Source organism: Ostrea edulis, chromosome 4, assembly GCF_947568905.1.
Source record: "Ostrea edulis chromosome 4, xbOstEdul1.1, whole genome shotgun sequence".
In the NCBI taxonomy this organism is placed as follows: Eukaryota; Metazoa; Mollusca; class Bivalvia; order Ostreida; family Ostreidae; genus Ostrea; species Ostrea edulis.
In genome coordinates, this window is record NC_079167.1 from 55,328,946 (window position 1) to 55,342,878 (window position 13,933).

Consider the following 13,933-nt stretch of genomic DNA (forward strand, 5'->3'; position numbering starts at 1 on the left):
TGCACCTTGTATGTATCACCATGTATATTTACATTGGTAAATGAAATTGAAATGTACAGCTCGTGGAAAGTGCATTTTGCTAATTCATCATGATATTCAAAATACAGAGAGCCTGTTTTGTTTATCATGGTCAAAAATTACATAGATTAATTAAATCCTTTACCTGTAAAATCAAATAGAGTGTGTATTTTGGAAAGCTTAATTTTCTCTTTAATTGTTGTTTGTTGGATTTAAAAAGTAAATAACCGATCATTTGGGCGCCAAATACCCTACGGCTTTTCATAAAAATTAAACAAACAAGTTGTAATTTCTTATGTAAGTACTACCTGCATGTACATGTATATACGTACATACTACAAGATCCGTACGCTCTTATTCTATATACAGATTCATATGTTGAAAAAAAAAACACAGCTAGCATTATAGAAAATTTTCTTATCTTCCCCTGCCATTAAGATGACCGACTGATAGCGTGTGGCAGAACAAAGGAAAGTTCAAATCTGGCTCTAATGCATGAAATTTCTACATCTAAGTTAGGATTATCTGCTGTTCTCCAAGGCTAGTGGGGTTGGTTGTATGTGTCAGCCTTTCGATGTATTTATATCTGAAATGAAGATATATCAAGACACCAAATCGATCGGGAAAAAGACACAGAATAATGTCAGTATTTTTATTGTAAGGTAGAATTCGACATATTATATACATATACATGTACTTAACAAGAGTGTATGCGAAATAGTGATGAAACAAGACGTAGTGTGAGCAATGCTCACTAAGAATCCCCCCCCCCCTCGCTTACCCCAATCCCAAAAGGGTGTTGTTTATAGGTGTAAATTACCTCTTTCCTGAGTGTAGAAAAGAAAGGGCATGACAAAACCTTGGGTAGTCACTTCTTTAGGAGTACGTTTGACCTTTGACCTTTAGACCCCAAAGTTGATAGGGAACATCTTCGTCCCATGGGTAGTCCATATGTATGATATGGTGACTGTAAGTGGACAGGATAACACTTTAGAGCCCGAAACCATATTGCTACTTCGATGATCAATGCGCTTGATCTTTGACCTCAAAATTGATAGGGAACATCTTCGTCCCATGGGTAGTCGTAATATATGATATAGTGACTGTAGGTAGAAAGGATAACACTTTAGAGCCCGGAAACCATTGCGTCTACAGACGGACGGACAACCTATTTCCAGTATACCCCCCACAACTTTGTTGCGGGGGGGGGGGTATAATAACCGCTATCATAGGTTTGTTGGATCTCAGCCAATCGGTATTAGGAAAAACAGAGGAAAACTAAACGTTATATTCACCTGCCCATGCCTTCGAGGTAAATACAACATTTAATTTATTCAACATTGGGCCAAATCTAAATTGGGAATATTGATATTGATACGATTTATTATTTTTGGGTCATTCAGTGAAAACTTGCGTCCCTACAGTGTCTACTCAATTTCGACTATCTTGCACCATTCAAGTACATGTAAAGAAAGGGCGACCTCTATCATGAACTGACGTAACAATGGTTAAATTATAGTAACATCAAATCCGCTTTAAAAATTACCAATCAGTGATCGTTCGGTAACGTTCTACATATTCTAGTAGTCGATTTTGATGTTTTGAATTATTTAACCATGATATTTAAGAAATAAATTTAATTTTTGAATATACATGAGGGTATGAACTGCTTCGCTTCACGCATACATACTCCGTGAACCGCGTTAGCGCTGTATGAAAAGTATGCCAGTGTTATAGTATGTTTCTTTATTTCCGTGAGCCATGCGGCTCATTGGACTTAATTACATACAATACAGTTTTAAATATAACAACATACAGTATATGGAGAGTGCATAAACTTAAATAACATTCCAAAGTGATATTGTTTAACATGCAATCATATGCATGCATATATTCATACATTATAATACTGATTAACAAAAAGTACATTAAGCAGATATATAATAGTCTATTGTGCTAATTAGCAACACGTTCCTTACGTAATTTTGTAGCATATTTAAGATATTTACCTAAATTACTCAGTTCTGTAACGTTATTTACACTCAGTAATTGTATAAGTTTATATACACTTGGTTTTACATAGTAGAATTGTTTAATAAATCTTTTTCTTATTTCGTCATATAAAGGACATCTTAGAATGAAATGAAATTCATCTTCGATATCATTTAAACTACACTGTTTGCAAATTCTCATATTTCTGGGAACATTATTATGTCTACCAGTTTCTATACATAATGAATGTGATGACGTTCTGTATCGGGTAATAAGTTGCTTACTGTACGTGTCTAATGGTTTTGTTAAATAATACTGTATACAAAAATTGTCAACAAGATGCCTATACAGCATACACTTTGGTGAATTTTCAAAACTACACATAATTTTTTGCCTGTATATATCTATTATTCTGTGCTCAATAATTCTATAAATATCTTGATTCCTTCTGTTGTTCCATAAGTAATTTAAGCCTAGATTTGACATGGACAGTGTATATACATGTAGACTCTAATTACACTCGTATAGAAGTATTCCCCCTAAAACGGGTCCAGGTTAGGCTTTTCACCGGAAAACTGCTCAGCAAAGAATTCCCCTTAAGAAGAATTGCCCGGGCCCATCTTTGAGTTTCATAGTTTTATTTATTTAATCAATACTTTATACACAAAGTTTGGGTATCAGACGCAATCTACATGTATATTATAAGCCCCTCATTCCCTTTCTCGTGTTGAAGCTAATGGGAATTTTCCTGGGTTACCTATCGTCTGAAAGGCATCAGATACCCCAAATAAGATATTAATGTATTTGTGATGAAAATGCATATAAAACAAACAAATTTCATGATTAAATATGTGCTTTAGCAATAGTAAGGCCTGTAAAAATATTTTACCGATTTCTATTTCATAGTTTTTGAGTATCCTATGTCCTTGGATGAGTGTAAGATGTTTTTAGGGAGGCGTGCATCCTTCTATGGTAGCACCATTACTTTTAATAACTACATGTATACGTCATGGGTCCCTCAGAGAATACTACATATGACACACATCTTCTGTAAATAAACATATAGTGGCGCATTAAAGTTGAGATTTGTATTTCTTTGAAAACGAAACTTATCATGAAAAACTTCATAATTTGTGCTATCGAATGATGCGTTAAAATAGGTACAATCCGTAAACAATAGGACAAAAATTCTATCCCAGGGCGTTTTTTCCGCCCAGGGGGTAAACTCTATACCGACTTTGTTTAATGGGGGAAAATACACTGGGGCCCATTTTTCCGGGGTGGGGGGGGGGGGGGGTGGGTGGGGGTGTTGTTGAATACGGGGAAAAAGTCTATGCGACAACATCGGTCTGAAGCGTTGCAGTCATACCCTTAAGTATCTTCCAAAATGAAATTACTTTTTTATATTTACATTCTACTTTCATTTCTGTCGGAATTCTCAGCCGTTAAAATAGACGTACTACATCTATCAAGATTCATACGCGCTTAGTTCACAACTGTGGCGCATTCATGAAGAAATGACTCAAATATAAAAGGCAAAACATAGGAAATATAGATATATAATAATAAACAAAAACTTGTGTCTCTAATCACTTTGGACTTGGTCTTGCAGTCTAGCAGCATACAAAGATGGCCTATCAAGTATCGTTCGTTGGCTCTAGTGGACAGTTTCGATGCTTTAAATTAATTACATGTAATATGTAATAAAACAGCTTTTGACATTCTCTCATCAAGTACAGTTGTATGATATTTTAACTACCTTCGAAGTACAAAGTTCAAATCGACCTCCGGGCTCGGCAGATATTTTACTTCTCAAGTAAATAAAGCACCATATTGACCTTAAATATCATTTAATAATATTTTTTGGGGGGATGGTTCCAATGGTCGAGTGCTTTGTTTTAGTGACGAAATAACTTTCAATAATTGTAGATACTAGTATTTATAGAAGAAATTTTTTCCTAAATTACAGCTCACTACGCAAATGTTTAAAAGGAACGTGGTAGAAAAAGATTAATCACATGAATCCCAGAATTTTGCTTTCTGAAAACTGATTGTGTTTAATGACTAGTTTGCATGAAGCCCTTTCCTTTGGGTGTTAAGTTTTCTTTGAATAACATACCAATTTACGTCAGAAGAGAAATGCTATGCTGAGGCGTGCATTATTGTAACGTTTCTCGTGCGAAATTGAAATCAAATATCATAGAGTTAAGAACTGTTGATATTTTGATATTCCAAGAAGGAATACTCACTTCCAATCACTTATCATGCATACATATGCCGTAATTATTTTGATGATTTGATCTGTGCATTTCAAACGTGTTAAGGTTTTTAATAATTGATAATAATTTTTAAAAAAAACTTTCGATAGGAATTATGACTTATTTTCCTAATTCTTTATAGAGTAGTTACAAATAATACTAGTAATTATTACAGAGTATATTTTATTGACTTCAAAATATCAATAATTGTATGATATTTTCAGTTGAAACATTTCTCTCTATATTCTGTCAAAGATTCACTTGTAATATGTACAGGATATTTACTTATCAGCGAAATGTGTAATATAGAAACTATTAATCAGAAATGACACAAGACAGATAGAGAGTGTCATTAAGCACCATTTTTTTCAAGACCCACCTGTAATATCTATTTCCCCTTTGATTTCCCATGATACTCATACATGTATATATTATTTTGTTTAAGGGAAAGACAATCCTAACCACATTGTTGCTTTTATGAATAAAGTATTACTTACTGATACCGTAAATGACAGTCTTTAAAAACAAAAATCCTTGCTTAACGATTAAATCAATATTATACCATCATATATTTTAAATTACCCGCCGATAAGAGAGCGGCCATTGAAGTTTAATTTATGACGTCACACCGTCGGTTCCGGTTTATTTCATCAGCAGCATTGTAAACATGACAAGTCATGAATAGTTAAGTTTAGAGCCGTACGGATTTGAGCTCGTTCTATTGCATGAAGAAATTAAGAAAAGAAGACGTTCAGTCGAGTCGCAGACCAGACAGACGATACACGTTTCTTCATACAAATGTCTCGAACCTCAACTTGTCATTACGCAAATGATGGATCCACAGTTTACATAGGGCTTTTCCTTTCAGATGACTTGGTTCGGTCAGGAATTTCGAAAAAAAAACACACCTTTTTTTCATATCTCCCCTTCGCATTAGTGCAATTAACTACTTGACAGGAATACATCAACTTATTTATTCGTAAAATCTACCACATGCACATCTTTGATGATCTTAGAATCTCATCAAAACCGGAATAGACGGTGTGACGTCAAAATTATTGATTTTTGTGGTCATCAATATAGAAGAGTTCCACATCATGGCAACCTCTATGGATAGCGGGGATTTCTAGATGTATTCCGATGAGTTGTATAACTCAAGGACAATAAAGAATTGAATTGATTTCAATTTTTAACGTTTTCAAATTAGTAGTGAAGCTTATCTAGGCTGTATATCAAGAGAATAGTATGAAAATTTGTTATCATATGATTAATCTTATCATTTATCCTGTAATTTCTTTGGGGGTTGCCTTCCCCTTTAAAGTCTCAAAAATGTTATTTTGCACATAAGCACATTTTTAATAAAACAAAGTAATGAAACAGTACTCGGCAACTTTTGTATATTTCGCATTTGAATTTTTAACAGTATTTTCTAACTTCCTTGCCGTCACAAGCGTATTGTTACTATATACATACAATTAAGCCTGAAACTTGAATTCATTTTGTTCATGTACAAGAACGTTTGTACTTCGCACTCTCACATAAAGATATTTGTCCAACAAAGAAAATATATCTATGATACTACAATCCTGATTTTTTGTTTTTACATTGAAATATCTTTATCTAACTGAAAAGACTTGGTTTCGATTATTTATACTTATAAATTAACAAATTTTGCCAATAAACTCCAAGACGCTTGCTCCAGAGTTACTGTTTGCACTTATGATATAGTTTCATATGTGAGGTGAAGTCCGCAAGCTATAATAGAATAAATATAGTGAAATTGATTAAAAACTTTCGTTTTCGATAAACTACACTAAAATAGCAAAAATGAGAGTACAGTGGCGGATACGTTCTGACGGATCTAAGCCAGTTTTCTTTTTGAAATGACAACTTAAGATAATACGATATGAATTAAATCCGTTGTTTATCGATGCTTGGTTTTGATCTTACAGAAGAAATAAGTTTTGCTAATTGTTGAATAAATAAAATATGCATGTTCGTTTCTTCAATCCGTGATTTTAGTCTTGAATCAGCCCTCTGAATGAAGCGCCCAGAATGAGGCAACATCATAGACGCTTGAGTCGCACATTCTCAGGCCTTTCTGGGAAGCCGAGAAGTTGCGATTGGTTTACAACATAATCAGTATAAAATTCTGTAGGTGTTCGGTGTTAGTTATAGCTATAGTAGTTTTATATAGTCGCATGTCTATCATTTTATGAAGTTATGATTATATTACTTATAGACATCTCATTCAATGAAGGTCCCCCTCCCCTCCCGAGACCAACGATCTGACACATCGATACATTTTTAAATACGATATTCATTTGATATTTTCGATGTTCTTAATTTTTCCGTGATTATAGAAGTCAATATTACGACTTTTTAAAAATAATTTATAAACAGTTACTGATATGTACAAACACATGGATAAACAAGATTTCAAGTTTTTATTTTGGTTGATCATGTTTTGTGATATCTTGAAAATAAATAATACCCGGTGAGTGGAAAACTGTCCAATATGTCAGATATCGAATGGTCCGGGACTGTTCTAGGAAGTTTGCGCCTTATAACGTTAAAGTTCAAACAATTTACCGAAATTAGCTTGTACACTACCTGACAATGTCCAAGAAATTAGGCCACTGTTTCTTCTTTTTGTTTGCCATTCATATAGTGCATAATGTTTTCAATTATTGCGTTCGAAGAGAAGAAACGACGTGTATTCATAATTTTGCCCTTAAATTGTCGCACAGTATAAAAACTACCATTCTAAACACATTCGCAATACTGAGTTTTAAATTTTGAAATTATGAATAACGATGTTCATTTTGTCTTTGGTCAACTATTCGGCATGATGGATTACCATTGCATTCGTAATATCATCATATACATGTAATTTGCAATACGGAGAGAGATCATTTATGTTACATAAGGAACATTTAATTTGGAGCTCCAAGTGACTTCCTCATAATCAAGTTTTATTTACTGTGTATGTTATCAATAAATATAACATAACTAATACACGCAATTATTCAAAAAATGTTCTTAAATTCATTTGAATTAAAGATATGGTTCATTCAATTCATGTGAGCAACAATTCAAAGACGCATTGAAAAGATGCAATATTATTTAATTGTGATTTCCCGCACTTGCGCTGGGTTTCATCTAGTCATATTTTAATGTTAGATCCAGTGTATCTGATGTGCATGATCAACTTAGACTGACCCGCCGTGCTGAGCATGGCTAGAGTGTTTCCAATTTGTGAAGAATTTTGACATAAATGCGCATGCGATATTATCTTCAAAATGAAGACGAAATATGTAGATGCAAAGTAGATAACTTAATCAAGCACTATCAGCAATAGCATTCGTTAGCCTGAGTGTCATTTTCAGTTGATATTCGTCACTATCACTGAAAACATGATCTCGACATTGGGTAAATAAGGTATTCTGGAAAAAATACAAGATAGATTTTTTAATTCAAGTGTTTACACTTCCTTGACCGCCTGACTTAGTTCAAGTACAGTGCAGATTTATTTTAATAAATACCGGTAAGCATGAAATGGATTTCTCTCGAGAGAATATTGACCCTGACGATTTCAATTACAGTATTTCGTAACTCTCTCCAGGGAACTAGGATTGATGTTTAAAATAGAAAATCTTGATGAAGAGGTGTTATCAGAATGTCCTGGAAATTTGACCCTCCTCGTGTTTATAATAATTACGTGTATCTTCTTATGATCACTTCCCTTGAATTTTCCCGTAAATGTGATAAAGGATTAACTTCTTATGGATATTATTAACCTCTTACCAATTGCAATATGACGTTGTAAATATGTTACATGTATATAGCTCTTCACAAAACACTGTTTGTGTGTCTATACAAGAGGCCCAGGGGCTTTATAGGTCACCTGAATATCATGTAACAACCTTCCAATGTTTGAATTAGGTTTGTGTTTAAATATAAGAATTTTACTTTTGGATGGAAGAAACATTGAATAGCTATGTGGTCAGCCCCGCCTTTGCACCAGAACCCCTGACCCAGGGGCCATAAATTTCAGTTTTGAAAGAAGCATCCTTGATCATCATTATCATACTATTAGTTTGTCTACTTAATACCCAGCAGCAGAGGAGAAGATTTTCAAAGAAATAAAATGCATTTTCACTATATGATCAATAGGGCCCCACCCTAATACCAGAACCACTGACCCAGGGGCCATGAATTTCACAATTTTGAAAGAGGCATCCTTGCTCATCATAACCATGCTATTGGTTTGTCTACTTAATACCCAAGGACAGAGAAGAAGATTTTCAAAGAAATAATGCATTTTCACTATATGACTTATAAAGCCCCACCCTAGTACCAGAACCCCTGATCCAGGGGCCATGAATTTCACAATTTTTAACAAGAGGTACTGTGAGCAATGCTCACTAAGAATACCCCCCGCTTACCCCAATCTCCCAAAGGGTGTTGGTAATAGGTATAAACTACCTCTTTTCTGAGTGTTGCTACTTTGATGTCCAGTGCGCATGACCTTTGACCTTTTGACCCCAAAATCGATAGGGAACATCTTCATCCCATGGGTAGTCCATATGTTTGATATGGTGACTAGGTGGAAAGGATAACGCTTTAGAGCCCGGAAACCATATTGCTACTTCAATGTCCAGTGCGCTTGACCTTTGGACCCCAAAATCGATAGGGAACATCTTCATCCCATGGGTAGTCCATATATTTGATATGGTGACTGTAGGTGGAAAGGATAACGCTTTAGAGCCCGGAAACCATATTGCTACTTCAATGTCCAGTGCGCTTGACCTTTGACCTTTTGACCCCAAAATCGATAGGGAACATCTTCATCCTATGGGTAGTCCATATGTATGATATGGTGACTGTAGGTGGAAAGGATAACACTTTAGAGCCCGGAAACCATATTGCTACTTCGATGTCCAGTGTGCTTGACCTTTGACCTTTTGACCCCAAAATCGATAGGGAACATCTTCATCCCATGGGTAGTCCATATATATGATATGGTGACGGTAGGTGGAAAGGATAATGCTTTAGAGCCAGGAAACCATTGCATCTACAGACGGACGGACGGACAGACGGACAACCCGATTCCAGTATACCCCCCCACAACTTGTTGCGGGGGGGGGGGGTATAAAGAGGCATCCTTGCTCATCATTACCATGCTATTAGTTTGTCTTCTTAATACCCAGAGACAGAGAAGATTTTCAAAGAAATTCTACATTTTCACTATATGACCAATAGAGCCCCACCCTAACACAAGAACCCCTGCCCCAGGGGCCATGAATTTCACAATTTTGGTAGAGGGCTCAATGCTCATTATAATTATGCCCACAGTTTGGCTTCTTGATGTCCAGGAGTAAAGAAGAAGATTTTTTAAAATTACACTCATTTTGATGGTTTTTGCCCCACCCCTCAGGCCCTAGGGGGCAGAGACCACGAATTTCACAATTTTTGTTCCCCTCCACCCACAGATGCTATATGCCAAAATTGGTTGAAATTGGTTCAGGGGTTTCAGAGAAGAAGCTGAAAATGTTCAAATGTTAACGCACGACGCACGACGACGGACAAAAACAGATAGCAATAGGTCACCTGAATGAATTCGGGTGACCTAAAAATGGCATAAACCTTAGGATCTATACGTTATAATGCACTAGACAGCAATCATTGTGTGAAACACCTTTATAAAAGTGACGTTCAACAATTATGAATCTTTGTAACTTTTTTTGTAGACACAGACAAGAGGTATGTTATTCGAGGCTTGGCTGTCTTAATATACAACACCCTTTTAACAACACCATTGAATCTCGTAGAAATCCGGGTTAGAATAGCTCCTCACGGCTAGTTGTATTCTGTGCGTTCGCGCGTCACAGTTTTTCTTTTATTTCCGGGCTCGATATTTCACCAGAAGTCGCACGTGGTGAGGTCACAATAGGGGTAGTTTTAAAGGGACTGGTTCACGATTTTTGATGAAAATATTTTTCATTTTTGATGTTAAACAAAAGAAATATAACTCATTTAATGTTGACAGCCGAAATTTTGACTTTCTGAATGCAAGAATGAAAGCAATATTTTAGCCTTACATCTGTGTTGTGTAAACAAAGACTCGAGTCTTTTTATGTAAACAAACAAACAAGTGAAATATTGATTTTGTAATATAATGCATCTTATTTTGCATAGTCACAAATTTTAACTTTTAGATGACACATTTCACCCCTAAAATGCTTGAAATGTGAAATATATAATAGTAGTTTGATCGATATCCATTTCTTTTGAAAATTTCATAAACAATAGCATACCGCAATCTTTGTTTACAAAACAAATAATAAACTCTCTAAAATGAGCTTCTGTGATGATGTATAACCTTAATTTTCATGTGAAATCTTTCAAACACACTAGACAGTAGATTTTGATCATTAAAAGTGAAAAACAAAATTTTGGGTAAAATCGTGAAGCAGTTGAGGCATGCTGGATCATGCCACACGCTCCCCCTTAACCTTCTACACACCTTTTTAACTTATGCATTGTAAATATACATTAAATATCATCTAAAACTGTAATGAATCACGATTTCAGCGATTATAAGAAGAAATATTACTGATAACGATCGAGATTTTTACCAACACGTCACCGAGATTTCGATATTTACAAATCATGAGTATAAAAAGAAAATAGATGTGTTGATCCCAGATCCGAAAACAATACGGGGGGGGGGGGGGTTGCATAATCCATGCCCAAAGGCCTGTACTTTAACAATGATCTAGTCTAAAGAACTGTAACATACGTCAATGTATAAATTAAATCCATATATAATGCAAATACTGGCCAGTTTTATCACACCCTTCCGAGTATATCAAGTACCAGGTAGGGTATTGAAAATTGTGAAATTCACAATTTGAATAGGAATTATGTACATAACAATTGATCAAAGTTTGACGGCTGATTAATATTTAGACACTGGAGAGGGACTCTTTATTTATTCATTTAGTAAATAATTTGTTATAAAAGTGGAAACCACTGTGTGTTGTATCCTAGCACTTAAAACTGTGAATTCTCATATAAAGATAAACAGTTTAGTGCAAAATATGTATCGATAGCTAAACGACACTAGGCCACGGTATCATTGGTTTGTTGTCTTGATTGATTGATTAAATATTGTTTAACGTCCCTCTCGAGAATATTTCACTCATATGGAGACGTCACCACTGCCGGTGAAGGGCTGCAAAATTTAGGCCTGTGCTCGGCGCTTACGGCCTTTGAGCAGGGAGGGATCTTTATCGTGCTACACCCGCTGTGACACGGGACCTAAGTTTTTGCGGTCTCATCCGAAGGACCGCCCCATTTAGTCGCCTCTTACGACAAGCAAGGGGGTACTGAAGATCTATTCTAACCCGGATCCCCACGGGATTTGTTATCGTTGCAAAAAGCATTGATTGGGCTTGATAGTAGGGCCACACAGTCTCGCGCAGTCTCGCTTCCGGTGGAGAACTTCCGGAGACAAGCATAGCAATAGACTGTGAATTGGCTTATTTAAGTTAAAAGAAACGATCATAACTTTTTATTCCTGTTTGCGTGTTGTCAACTTGGTTTACGGCGAACATGTAAGATGTCAAGGCATTGCTGGCATATGTAGATGAAAACTCCAGATTTGGCACCCACAATGGTTGAGTATTTTGGCTAATACTTCATAACTTGACTTTTACATGCCCCCCCCCCCCTCGGAAATCCTGGATCCGTCAATGATATGGGAGAAGACAGATGGGATCTATGAAATACAGCATACGGTACTGATGACAAGCTTAATAATAATATTAACTGATCTATTAGACTCTCATCGAGTTTATCCATGGAGATACAATATACATGTGGTCTGTAAAATGTATGTATATATGCATTCATAAATATTCTACCTTTTAATTCCATGTAGGCCTAACGGTAGAATCTCATGTTTTATATCATTTGCACGTTTTCAATTCTGAAATCTTGTGTTAAACTTGTTTCATACCAGAATCCAAAGCATCATTAGCATGACCTAAATGAATCTAAAATACAGGTCAGAATTATGATTATGAAGAAAATCTTTTGACTGAGTGGTGTCACATGTGGGTTTCGGATATTGTGAATGTCACATTTAAGAATTAGGGCAAAATTTTAAATGTATGACAAAACACTCGAATTGCTACATTAATTCACATGCAAGTATTTTCACCCCTACCTATGAAACTAAATTTGATGAATGTTGATCCAAATAATTCTATAAAGCAATATAATCATTTAATACATGTACATGTAGCTCTGTGATTAACTTTTATTCAATATCAATATTTAGATACCATCAAAGTATATCCCATGTAGAAAACATACCTTTTCATGCATTGATTTGTTTTTGACCCATCAAGATCAGAATTTAGATTTTTATCAGACATCAATCAATCTTTTAATCTCAAACTTTATTTGTAACAGTTGTGCAGATGCAGAAAAATATGCTTGAATCTTACAATGGAAGGGATGTGTAATTCTTCATTTCCATATATTTAACTGAATTCTGCAGTTTTATTTCCATAATGCATTTATTATTTCCTTGTACACTATTCTTCTTTGCTATTTACAGTGATTTTTTTTTAAAATTTCAGTTTATTTGAAGATAATGGGCCTACTGCTTGGTGGTTTATTGGATTGTGAAAAGTGACACTGGATTAACGAATTACCAGAGCAATCCATTCCAGGACAGATTATGAAAGCTGCTTTGCTCTTGTTGATTTTAATATCTTATGATATACAAATACAGATTAAGTATTAAAAATAAAATAAAAGTCTTCAACACCATGTATTTTCTTTTCATACAATTTAATGTAGATACTTATGTACATAAGTCAAGCCTACGTTTAATTGATTTTTCCTCTAGAGTGGTAGTATTTGATCATTTATGACACACAAATTGTACAATATATTCTTGGCAATGACATGAGATTACAAGTCTATCAATAACTAGTGCCTGTCTTGTGGTTATGAAGTAGATGGAGAGTCATGGCTTGAAATCAGGTCCTTCACAGTAGACTCACCAAGTCGATGGGTACAGATGGTCAGGAACCAGTTTCCAATGCATTGCTGTTGAAGATTGAAACAGAATAATCTTATAAAATGCTGATATAAAAAAGAAGCACCTATTTATAAGAAACCAAATCTTATGATATGTATTGACATTTCTTACATGTAAAGCTTAGCAGTAACCCATCAAAATGTGATTACCTGTTGTTGGCAATTCGGTTATCTGCACAGTGCAAGGAATAGAGCCCATCCTTTTTGGTTTGTTGAGCCCGGGGTGGTACAGACTCAAGATCTTACATCGATGATTGTTTGACATCTGTTTTCAAGACATTCCTATACATCTAATAATTGAAATGAATACATTTTGAAAAGTAGAATTTAAAAAAGTTATATAATTATGAGGTTTTCAATTATGATAATGATTTTATTGCTTAATATGAATATAATATTTGCACACTCTCACTATAATAAATCACTAGTTTGTTTTCATTTTATAAACAAAGATCAAACAAATGTACTGGGATCAAGACAGTTTTATAATACAAATACATAATATATATATATATATACATTTTCCCCTTTAATTATTTGTTATT

General features: G+C 34.9%; 1 long non-coding RNA gene across 1 annotated transcript; it reads left to right on the forward strand.

Moving 5' to 3' along the window:
• The first annotated feature begins 12,009 nt into the window (after nucleotides 1-12,009).
• LOC130054210 (uncharacterized) lies at nucleotides 12,010-13,117 on the forward strand. Its single transcript, XR_008802493.1, has 2 exons — nucleotides 12,010-12,073; nucleotides 12,923-13,117. It is a non-coding gene; the product is annotated as an uncharacterized LOC130054210 (long non-coding RNA).
• The last annotated feature ends 816 nt before the right edge of the window (nucleotides 13,118-13,933 follow it).